The sequence below is a fragment of the Pistacia vera genome, unplaced genomic scaffold (genome assembly GCF_008641045.1).
Source record: "Pistacia vera cultivar Batoury unplaced genomic scaffold, PisVer_v2 Contig341, whole genome shotgun sequence".
Lineage (NCBI taxonomy): Eukaryota > Viridiplantae > Streptophyta > Magnoliopsida > Sapindales > Anacardiaceae > Pistacia > Pistacia vera.
This window is the reverse complement of record NW_022196159.1, coordinates 132247-144816: the sequence shown is the minus strand read 5'-3', so window position 1 is coordinate 144816 and position 12570 is coordinate 132247.

Genomic DNA, 12570 nt, shown 5'->3' with positions numbered 1-12570 from the left:
CACTGTCAAGGTTCTAAAATTTTCTTCTGGATCGGATAGAAGTCTTCTGATCCAGATGTTGTCGAATAATAGAAGGGCCCTGTAACTACTGGACAGGTGTCAGAAGGTTCTTTCATCGAATGTCAAGTTCAAAACATGTATTCAAGTGGGTTTATTTTGTAATTAAAAGTTCCCACAAAACAGGCCAGAAATGTCATCTGTAGTTTTCATGTTGGCAAATGAAGAAGTTATGCTACCTCAGCCTAGACAATCAGGTTTCTTCAAAGAGAGAGGTTTCAGTACTGATACAACATCAAGCATAGAAAATTCATACGGAAAGTGCACTAGTATAATCATTCAGGAAGGCAGATAGAAGTTCATGTTGTTGTTTAGTTGTCACGCCCCCTCCCAAGTATCTCTATCCCACCGGATCCGGACGCTTCAAGAGACTCAGGATTCTGAGATGCAGGTGAATATTTTGAAAACATTTCATAAAAACAAATCTGTTTATAGACGTAAATGAAAAGTAGTACATCTACATATTTAAAGTTTTGAAAGCGGAAATACACAACATAAATGCTTTGAAAGCAAGAGCTAAAAAATCCAGTTGCAGAAAACATAGTATCAGAGTCCACTCAAGTTTCAAAAAACATGCAGATTATCATGTCAATGCCACCTAAAGCATAGAGTATGCTCCACATGAACCCGATCTACAACCTTGGGTGAGGGGACATAAAAAAGTGAGTTGGGAAGCTCAGTGAGCGGATAATACATTTTATACGAAAATAACTTTTTAACTTTGAAAACGTACATGGAAAATCTAATTGCATGACACACAACACCAATGCACTCACATGATAAAGCAGCAATCATCATATATTATTCACAGATGCTATGAAATCACATACCACTATCATATTAAATAAATCAATCATCACGACCATACTAGCACCTAAGGACCTAGGTCATGACTCTCCAAATCAGTCCCAAATATAGACATAAAGCTAAACCACTTGCAATCTACCCTTGGGATGGTACCATCCATAGTCTACCCTTGAGATGGTATAAACATCACTAGATAACCATACTCGACTTGTAGTCAACCCTTAGTGCGTCATAATGATATCAAATACAATCCCCCCATGGTCTACCCTCGAGGCGTCAAAATTCCACATCGGCCAATAGTTTCCTAAAAAGGAAGTGACTGCGTTGGATTCTTATGATTATGGATGACACCCTTTTACAAGGGTAATAGATTATGTAGAACTTAAATATCAAATAGTTAGAGAGGGAGACATTGGAAAAGTAACAACTTCAACTTCATAACTTTTGCAAGTTTTATTATTATTTTTTTTTTTTTTTTTTTTTTTTGTTGACCGGGGTGTGTAGGCCAACTTACGTGTACCTAAACTAATTCTTGGGGCCTTAAGTTAATGGTTGTTTGCATATATCAAATTTCCAACAGTCAAATCACAAATAAATCTCTCATTCTATACATAGAAATAATATGGTCCACCCTGATACAACAAATACATCTAAGCTAGAAGCAAAAAAAATCCGAATTGAGTATATGATGGATTGTCTTAACTAAGCACTCAAAACATGAGCACCCGATGACCAAGTTCTTGACTTAACTAGCGAGATTATGGTTTGGGCTTTGGGGACCACAATTGGCAGTGTTTACAGGTAATTCAAAGACTTACGCGGTTTGGAAAGTTTAAGGGATTGTGACAAATGTGACGCTAAAAGTCCCCCCATAATTAGATTTTTGTATGCAGGCCATAGATAAGAGACAGTGAAAGTCTTAAGAATTTAATCCCCAATAATTGATAGATTTTTTTATGCAGGCCATAGAAAAGAGACAATGAAAGTCTTAAGCATTTAATGGCTTGAGGTAACGTTTGTGATAGGGACATAAATTAACGAACCGGGTTATCTTCTTGAAAAGATTCTGCAAAATTATGAGCTCTTTCTTAACACAGTAAAGACTTAAAAGTACAGTCAGGAACGTATATTATTGATGCTAGATTATGACACCCACTATTCGCAAGTACAAAGTGCTAAGCAGACTTATAAATTATACATAAACTGAAAAATGGAACAAATAAAAGGAAGATGATTTTTAAAGTAGTTTAGATGCTTAAAGCGAATCCTACGTCCACTGTCTTTTTATTTATGAAAGAGTACAATCAGGTCGCATGCATGGATCTAAGAGAACAGAAATACAGAGAGGGGGGAGAGAGTGTTTTTTGTTATCAGAACTAGAATCCCGAAAAATAGAGAGGAATCCTTTATTTATAGTAAGAGGTTTTTAGGTAATGATTATCGGTCTACCAATGGGCAGGTGCTGTGCAATTCCTACCCTACTTCCCATTGGTCAGTTGCATGAAAGATATTCTTAAATCGCGCAAGGCTTGGGCAAGTGGGTGACTCCCAGCCACTCACTCGCCAGGCCTTTACTTGCCAAGCTGATGATAGTCTTACTCCTTCTATCCTTGGGCGACATGGCTACACCTAGATGGCACAATGCCTTCCTGATTCTGATTAGTCTTTGCTGATGTAAGCTTGCATTAGCCATGATTTTTTAGGCATAATAGAAGCCCCCCCATTCTTAAGGTTTAAGGCTTGAACTTTGAGAACTTCATGATTATGCTATGATTTGGCTCATCCCGAGGATCGCTTGCTCGAGCTACAGGTGGAGGACGGCTGAAATAACAAGAAGTTCACGATTTTACTCGACCTGCGAATTGAGTGGAGGTCACGACATGGGCTTGGCGAACTTCACAAGCGACCTGAGATGATCATCCCCCAAAGGTTCGGCGACCTGGGGTTAGATCCTGCTCAGTGCTATACCAACATGCTTCGAACTTTGCCGATCGCTCTTGACCTAAAAACACTAGGAAAATTCTCTCTGAAAATTGGAGGTCACTTTGTTCTCGAGCTCAGTACATAGAGAAGAGTGTTTCATTCGAATAACCTTTTCAGATGTTATCCATTGCGTTTGATAGCAGGCCTATTCAATAAAGTAATATTTATCTAACAGACATGCCTTTGCGTAATAAGTGTCAGTCATGAGCATTAAATGCAAGTCATGTTGAAACGACATTCTCTTTTAAAGCATTAAATGCGAATGAGGGTGCATTCAATATAGTCAAGATAACCATGTCGACGTTTGGTTTCTCCAACGGAGGGAAATATTGAATGATCTTCATGAAGCATGAAGGTTACTCTTCATGAGGATTGGTGACATGTGGTCGCATCTAATGGCTAGGAACGCGTCTCGCCCAAACGTCGCTTGCAGAGGAAACTAAGCATCGCCTTCTTCCCTATAAAAAAACCCAACCCCACTTCATGATTTTCACAGAATTCAAATCTTCAGAGAGAAAAAATAGAGTTTTTTGCACTAAAAAAAGCAGTTGATGCGCACTCGCCTCTACGACAGAATGTTCATCCCTAACAACCAAGAGGTAAGGAATACTCTTCCCTTTCTTCTTTTCATTCTTGTTAAAAACTCGATTTTTTCACAGCAATGGTAGGTTGAACGACTGGTAAATTTTTCATGATGCACATCCTTGGTAGTGTTAAAAAAGGAACACTCTTAAAAATCAAAAACCTAGGGCACAAATGATTGGGAACTCATTCTCAAGGATGTTTAGGGTTTTTAGGGACTAAGGAGGGAAAATTAGGGTTATTCTTACACTTTTGAGGCATTGTACGAAACATTACGTATGGAGACTGAGTCATCTCTTTGTGTCGCACCTTTTCAGACTTCAAGAGTAATGGACGCTTCAGAGATGAGAGTAGGTCCTGGAACCAGCTCACAACCCCTGAGCACCTAGGCAGGTCCCGCATAGGCAGTGCTATCAGCAGCCACTGTGGATGAGATTCAAAATGCGGTAGACCAGTTGCGATCAACGTAAATGTCTATCAACATAGGCTACACACCACTCAGGACCCTCCAGAGGGAATGGCTGCGATCTCAGAGTCAATCTTCAAATGCGAGGTGATAATACATTTTCACCCCTTCATCAGATCGATCATCGATCACTTCAAGGTCGTGTCATTTCAACTGACACCCAACGCATATATGATAGCGATTGCTATGTGCATCGCATGCCGCAAACACGAACTCGGTGAGTTAACAGCATTGAAACTTGCATGTGCTTACTACTTAAAGAAAAGCAAGGACAAGGATTTCTTCTATCTCTCAAAACGATCTACGATCGAGGGAGGGATATTTGGTTACCCAAACAATGTTGGGGCTTATGACACCAAATATTTCTTCTTCAAGTATGATGGTGTTTGTAAATTTAAGGAGTCGAGTAGGTTCTTCCTTTTTTTTTCCAAACTGACTTTCTTTTCCTTTCTCTTTTGGTAGTTAAGAGTAATAGAACTTTTCTTTTTCATAGAGAACAAGACAACCAGGTTGTTGGCTCTAGCAGATTTCAGCCGAATCGAGGTGTTTGGTCGGATGCAAAACTACTTGTGACTACTGCCAACCTGCGAAAGTACTGATTCTTTAGCCTCGAGGCATCTCTAGAAGCTCCAGCCCATAAGTATCTTCATATCTAGAAGAACTTTTAGCNCATATGAACATGTTTAGGTGACATAATCAACCTGTAGAATTTTCCAGAAAGAACTGAAATCACTGATCGAACCGTACAGATTCTTTAGTCCTATGAATGCAATTTGCAATTGTTAAATGAAGCTCAAAACGGTGGTGTTTGAGGAAGTGGGAGTTTTAATCTTGGCCATTGCTTGTTAAAGAGATCAAATGGCTACCATTTGTCCAAGAAAGTCAAAGCCATAAAAGAGGCAAAAATTCTAGATTTGCATCTTTCTCCAGCTCTCTCTTTACAATCAACATAGTGCTCTGCAAGGGTTTCCAATTGAGTCCAAAGTTCTTGTAATCAGTCTTAGATTTATGTAAATCTTGGGTTGAAGGTCGAGCTTCCTTCAATGGTAGAGAATCTATGTTCTGGTTTCTTTTGTGATTAAAGGTTACAGTTAGGATTTGGGGATTGATTGTGTAAAGATTTGGAGTTGATTTGTTCTTGTAATCTATAAACTTCTAATCTCTTAGTGCAGTGAGCCCCAAAAGTCCATGGAGCTTAACGTGGATGTAGCTTATTCCCAATTTTGGAATAAGTGAACCACGGTAAAATCCTTGGTGTTCTTGATTGTGTGTTCTTGCTTCTTTGGTGTGTGATTTAGATTCTTTGGAATGTGTTTGATGTTTGTTCTGGCAGATTGAGTTCTAATTTTAGCATAACAACAATTTTATCTTATTTTATTTTTTCTGTCAGCAAGAAGAATGGAGTACCTTCCATTCTTCACTACCCTTTGTTCTTTGATCTTGCTATTGAGCATGGAGTTGTCATCTGCAGCTGATATGATAACTCCCAGACAATTTATCAGGGATGGTGACAAATTAATTTCCTCTTCCCAAAGCTTTGAGCTAGGCTTCTTTTCTCCAGGAAACTCAAACTACAGGTATGTGGGGATCTGGTACAAGATTAGTCCTGAGATAGTTGTGTGGGTTGCAAAAAGAAAAGATCCAATTCCAGATCGTCAAGGAGCTTTAACCATCAGCAACAACGGACGTCTTGTACTTATCAACCAAAAGAAGAGCATTATCTTGTCTTCAAACTCATCCAAGGAGCCTGAAAATCCAGTAGTACAACTCCTAGATTCTGGAAACCTTGTTCTCAAGGACAGTAATGACAGGAGTCCTGAAAGCTACATGTGGCAGAGTTTCGATTATCCATCAGATACATTGTTGAGGGACTTCTCTACCTCCACAGGATTCTAAATTGCAAATAGTTCACAGGGATCTGAAGACCAGTATATCTTGTTAGACAGTGAATTGAATCCTAAAATTTCAGATTTTGGGTTGGCAAGAATTTCAAAAATGATGCAAAAGAGGTGAACACAAAGAGAGTTGTCGGAACATAGTAAGTTCTACTACTATAGTACATGTATTTTCAATTTTAAAGAACTTATATATGATCCTTTGATGCAGCGGCTACATGTCTCCTGAGTATGCCATGATGGCACAATTTCTTTGAATCCGATGTTTTTAGCTTGGGTGGCTTCTGCTAGAGATATAAGTGGAAGAAGGAATAGAGGATTCCATCACCTCGATCACCATCATAACCTTATGGACATGTAAGTAGAAAACTTATATGCTGCTGCCTTTTTTTCACACTACCTATTTTGGTGAAAACATTAAGTACACGTGTTAAAATATTCTCAGGCCTGGCTTCTTTGAATGATGGAAGGGCCCTGGAACTAATGGATAGGTATTTAGAAGATTCTTTATCGAATCTCAAGTTAAAAGATGTATTCAAGTGGGTTTATTATGCGCTCAAAAATTCCCAGAAAGCAGGCCAGACATCTCTTCTGTAGTTTTCATGTTAGCAAATGAAGACGTGGTGCTTCCTCGCCTAGAGAGCCAGGTTTCTTCACAGAAAGAGGTTTCAGCACAGATACATCATCAAGTAAAGATAAATCTCTTACAGGAATTATTTGAGCGTAAACATAGAGGAAGGCAGATATTTCTGCGCCAGTTTAGTAGTGTTTTTCGGCTGGGGAATGCAGTATTATGCAGATGCTTTTTTTCTATCGATGCCATAAACTTTAATGTCTTTCTACCGTTGTTATGTGTTTGTAAAATAGCCAGAAATTGCTTTTGAGTGGGAAAAGAAAAAAAATTTCTTGATAGGAAACCAGCTAAAGAACCTATGTTCTTAATTTCATTTAGAAATCAGAGGAGTGTAACAAATAGAAATTGAACAAAAAATTGCATTGAGAAGAACTTGTGTAAAAGAGATAAACGTTTATTCATCATAACACATAACAATCTCTTCTTATTTCTGGGGAAGAGAAACAGTCATACTCTCTTCACTAAGGAAGAGACAACATCTTAAAACTCTTCACTAAATCAAGCATAACCATACATTCCCTTCTATATGTTAAAGGGATAACTGACAATAACTGAAATACAACCATTACAAAGAAGTTCTGAAAAACTTCTATTTGATTTTATCAAGCCTTAAATTGTCTAAAACGTGCTAGGCATTAAGCATTCTGGAATTTTTTCCAGCCTTTCATCATCTTTTTTGCTACAGCATCTCTTTCTTCAACCACAAAAATTTCAATTTCTACCAAAAGGTGTTCACATTCCAACATTTCAGAATAAGGGGAAGTAATTTAATGGTCGGACAATCATAGTGCAGTTTGACAAACTATCAGGTTCCCCCAGTTAATCACTGTTTCTTGATGAAAGATGGTACTTCCACTCCTAGCATGAATGGTTTCACCAACATTTGGGTCACTGAATTACTAGTTTAACCAGGCCTTTCTAAAATTGAACTAATAATTTTTGGCTGATTATGTCAACTCATAGATTGCCAAGGGCATGAAACAGGAAAGAATGCTATCCTACAAAAAGCGAATTTCTAATATGTCCTCTAAATAAGATAGAAAACATCAATCAGTGACTGGTCAGTACATCAAGATACAGGTGTCATGTACGCTTTAATTTGGGGACTGTCAAGGTTCTAAAATTTTCTTCTGGATCGGATAGAAGTCTTTGATCCAATGTTGTCGAATAATAGAAAGGCCCTGTAACTACTGGACAGGTGTCAGAGGTTCTTTCATCGAATGTCAAGTTCAAAACATGTATTCAAGTGGGTTTATTTTGTAATTAAAAGTTCCCACAAAACAGGCCAGAAATGTCATCTGTAGTTTCATGTTGGCAAATGAAGAAGTTATGTACCTCAGCCTAGACAATCAGGTTTCTTCAAAGAGAGAGGTTTCAGCACTGATACAACAACACAAGCATAGAAAATTCATACGGAAAGTGCACTAGTATAACCATTCAGGAAGGCAGATAGAGTTCATGTGTTGTTTAGTTGTCAAGCCCTCCCTAGTATCTCTATCCCACCGGATCGGACGCTTCAAGAGACTCAGGATTCTGAGAAGCAGGTGAATATTTTGAAAACATTTCATAAAAACAAATCTGTTTATAGAGTAAATGAAAGTAGTACATCTACATATTTAGTTTTGAAAGCGGAAATACACAAAATAAATGCTTTGAAAGCAAGAGCTGAAAAATCCAGTTGCAGAAAAATAGTATCAGAGTCCACTCAAGTTTGAAAAACATGCAGATTATCATGTCAATGCCACCTAAAGCATAGAGTAGCTCCACACAAGTTTGAAAAAACATGCAGATTATCATGTCAATGCCACCAAAGCATAGAGTATGCTCCACACGAACCCGATCTACAACCTTGGGTGGGGGACATAAAAAAGTGAGTTGGGAGCCCAGTGAGCGGATAATACATTTTATACGAAATAACTTTTTAACTTTGAAAACGTACATGGAAAATCTAATTGCATGACACAACAACACAATGCACTCACAGATAAAGCAACGATATCATATATTATTCACAGATGCTATGAAATCACATACCACTACATATTATAAAATCAATCATCCACGCCATACTAGCACCTAGGGACCTAGGTCATGACTCTCCAAATCAGTCCAAATATAGACATAAAGCTAAACCACTTGAATCTACCTTGGGATGGTACCATCCCTAGTCTACCTTGAGATGGTATAAACATACGGATAACCATACTCGATGTAGTAACACCTCAGTGCGTCATAATGATATCAAATACAATCCCCCCACGGTCTACCTCGAGGCGTCAAAATTCCACATCGGCCAATAGTTTCCTAAAAAGGAAGGATTGCGTTGGATTCTTATGATTATGGATGCACCTTTTACAAGGGTAATAGATTATGTAGAACTTAATTCAAATAGTTAGACAGGGAGACATTGGAAAAGTAAAAACTTCAACTTCATAACTTTTGCAAGTTTTATTATTTTATTTATTTATTTTTTGTTGACCGGGGTGTGTAGGCCAAATTACCTGTACCTAAACTAATCTGGGCCTTAAGTTATGGTTGTTTGCTATATCAAATTTCCAACAGTCAAATCACAAATAAACTTCTATTCTATACATAGAAATAATATGGTCACCCTGATAAAACAAATACATCTAAGCTAGAAGCAGAAAAAAATCCGAATTGAGTACATGATGGATTGTCTTAACTAAGGACTCAAAACATGAGCGCCGATGACCAAGTTCTTGACTTAACTAGCGAGATTATGGTTTGGGCTTTGGGGACCACAATGACAGTGTTTACAGGTAATTCAAAGACTTACGCGGTTTGGAAAGTTAAGGGATTGTGACAAATGTGACGCTGAAAGTCCCCCAATAATTAGATTTTTGTTAGCAGGCCATAGATAAGAGACAGTGAAAGTCTTAAGAATTTAATCCCCAATAATTGATAGATTTTTTTATGCAGGCCATAGAAAAGAGACAAGAAAGTCTAGCATTTAATGGCTTGAGGTACGTTTGATAGGGACATAAATTAACGAACCGGGTTATCTCCTTGAAAAGATTCTGCAAAATTATGAGCTCTTTCTTAACACAGTAAAAACTAAAAGTACAGTCAGGAACGTATATATTGATGCTAGATTATGACACCCACTATTCGCAAGTACAAAGTGCTAAGCAGACTTAAATTATACATAACTGAAAAATGGAAAAAAATAAAAGGAAGAGTGTTTAAAGTAGTTCAGATGCTTTTAAGCGAATCCTAAGTCCATTGTCTTTTTATTATGAAAGAGTAAATCAGGTCACATGTAGGGATCTAAGAGAACAGAAATACAGAGAGGGGGAGAAAGTGTTTTTTGTTATCAGAACTAGAATCCCAAAAAATAGAGAGGAATCCTCTATTTATCGTAAGAGGTTTTAGGTAATGATTATCGGTCTACCAATGGGCAGGTGCTGTGCAATTCCTACCCTACTTCCCATTGGTCGGTTGCATGAGATATTCTTAAATCGCGCAAGGCTTGGGCAAGGTAGGTGACTCCCAACCACTCACTCGCCAGACCTTTACCGCCAAGCTGATGATAGTCTTACTCCTTCTATCCTGGGTGACATGGCTACACTAGATGACACAATGCTTCCTGATTGATTAGTCTTTGCTGATGTAAGCTTGCGTTAGCCATGATTTTTTAGGCTAAACAGAAGCCCCGATTCTTAAGGTTCAAGGCTTGAACTTTGAGAACTTATGATTATGCTATGATTTGGCTCATCCCGAGGATCGCTTGCTCGAGCGCAGGTGGAGGACGGTTGAAATAACAAGAAGTTCACGATTTTACTCGACTAGCGAATTGAGTGGAGGTCACGACATGGGCTTGGGAACTTCACAAGCGACCTAAGATGATCATTCCCCAAAGGTTCGACGACCTGGGGTAGATCCTGCTCAGTGCTATACCAACATGCTTCGAACTTTGCGATCGCTCTCGACCTAAACACTAGGAAAATTCTCTCTGAAAATTGGAGGTCACTTTGTTCTCGAGCTCAGTACATGGAGAAGAGTGTTTCATTCGAATGACCTTTTCAGATGTTATCCATTGCGTTTGATGCAGGCCTGTCAATAAAGTAATCTTTATCTGAAAAACGTGCCTTTGCGTAATAAGTGTTAGCATGAGCATTAAATGCAAGTCATGTTGAAACGCATTCTCTTTTAAGGATAAATGCGAATGAGGGTGTATTCAATATAGTCAAGATAAAATGCGACGTTTGTTTCTCAACGGAGGGAAATATTGATTGATCTTCACGAAGCATGAAGGTTACTCTTCACGAGGATTGGTGACATGTGGTCGCATTAATGGCTAGGAACGCGTCTCGTCCAAACGTCGCTTGCAGAGGAAATAAGCATGCCTTCTTCCTATTAAAAAAACCTAACCCCACTTCATGGTCACAGAATTCAAATCTCAGAGAGAAAATATAGAGTTTTTTGACTAAAAAAGTAGTTGATGCGCACTCGCCTCTACGACAGAGTTTATCCCAACAACCAAGGGTAAGGAATACTCTTCCTTCTTTTCATTCTTGTTAAAAACTCGATTTTCTCACAGCAATGGTAGGTTGAACGATGGTAAATTTTTATGATGCACATCCTTTGGTAGTGTTAAAAAAGGAACACTCTTAAAAATCAAAAACCTAGGGAACAAATCATTGGGAACTCATTCTCAAGGATGTTTAGGGTTTTTAGGGACTAAGGAGGGAAAATTTGGTTTTTCTTACACTTTTGAGGCATTGTACGAAACACGCGTATGGAGACTGAGTATCTCTTTGTGTCGCACCTTTTCAGACTTCAAGAGTAATGGAATCTTCAGAGATGAGAGTAGGTGCTGGAACTAGCTCACAGCCCCGAGCACCTAGGCAGGTCCTGCATAGGCGGTGCTATCAGTAGCCACTGTGGATGAGTTCAAAATGCGGTAGACCAGTGCGACATGTAAATGTCTATCAGCATAGGCTACACACCAATTAGGACCCTCCAGAGGGAATGCTGCGATCTAGAGTCAATCTTCAAATGCGAGGTGATAATACCTTTTCACCCTTCATCAGTCGATCATCGATCACTTCAAGGTTGTGTCATTTCAACTGCACCAACACATAATGATACGATTGCTATGTGCATCGCATGCCGCAAACACGAACTCGGCGAGTTAACAGCGTTGAAATTGCCTGTGCTTACTACTTAAAGAAAAGCAAGGACAAGGATTTTTTATCTCTCGAAACGATCTACGATGAGGGAGGGATATTTGGTTACCCGAACAATGTTGGGGCTTATGACACCAAATATTTCTTCTTCAAGTATGATGGTGTTTGTAAATTAAGGAGTCGAGTAGGTTCTTCCCTTTTTTTTCCAAACTGACTTTCTTTTCCTTTCTCTTTTGGAGTTAAGAGTAATAGAACTTTTCTTTTTCATAGAGAACAAGACAACCAGGGTTGGCTCTAGCAGATTTCAGCCGTATCGAGGTGTTTGGTCGGATGCAAAACTGCTTGGACTACTGCCAACTGCGAAAGTACTGATTTTTAGCCTCGAGGCATTCTAGAAGCTCCAGCCCATAAGTATCTTCATATCTAGAAGAACTTTTCGCTTTGACCAAAGATGAGTTTTTGCCAACACATTATCATGGCGTGCATTGACCATGCCACTAAGGGTTTCGAAGCACCTACAAAGGCTAAGGGATGGTATTCCCCGGGTCAATTGACTGAGCCAGCGAGGCAACCCCAACGTCACCCCTCAAGAAGGGTATGGATTGACATGGCAAGGCAACCACCCACGGCGAGACATGCATAAGTTTGGCCTATGGTTGCTTGTGCCACGAAGCAGAAAACCATGGCCACAAGACTAAGAAAAGGAAACAGTTGACACAAGGAGGAAACAGAGTCAAAGCTAGAAGGCTTTGGGTGTAATTGGAAGGAACTTAGCCTTACCCTATCACTCGCTCAAGAGTGCCCCTAATGGACCCCTTTGACAAGTCGGCAACCCTAAGAGCTCACGCAAGGGAGCGGGAGCGACCACGACTACTCAGAAGAGAGCGAGCAAGCAACGGGTTGAGGATTACCTGTTCCATCGGGGCTAAACTAGTCTGTGTTGGTTATTTAGGGCAACTACCAAAACACTTACAAATGGTAATGTACACCCTATTA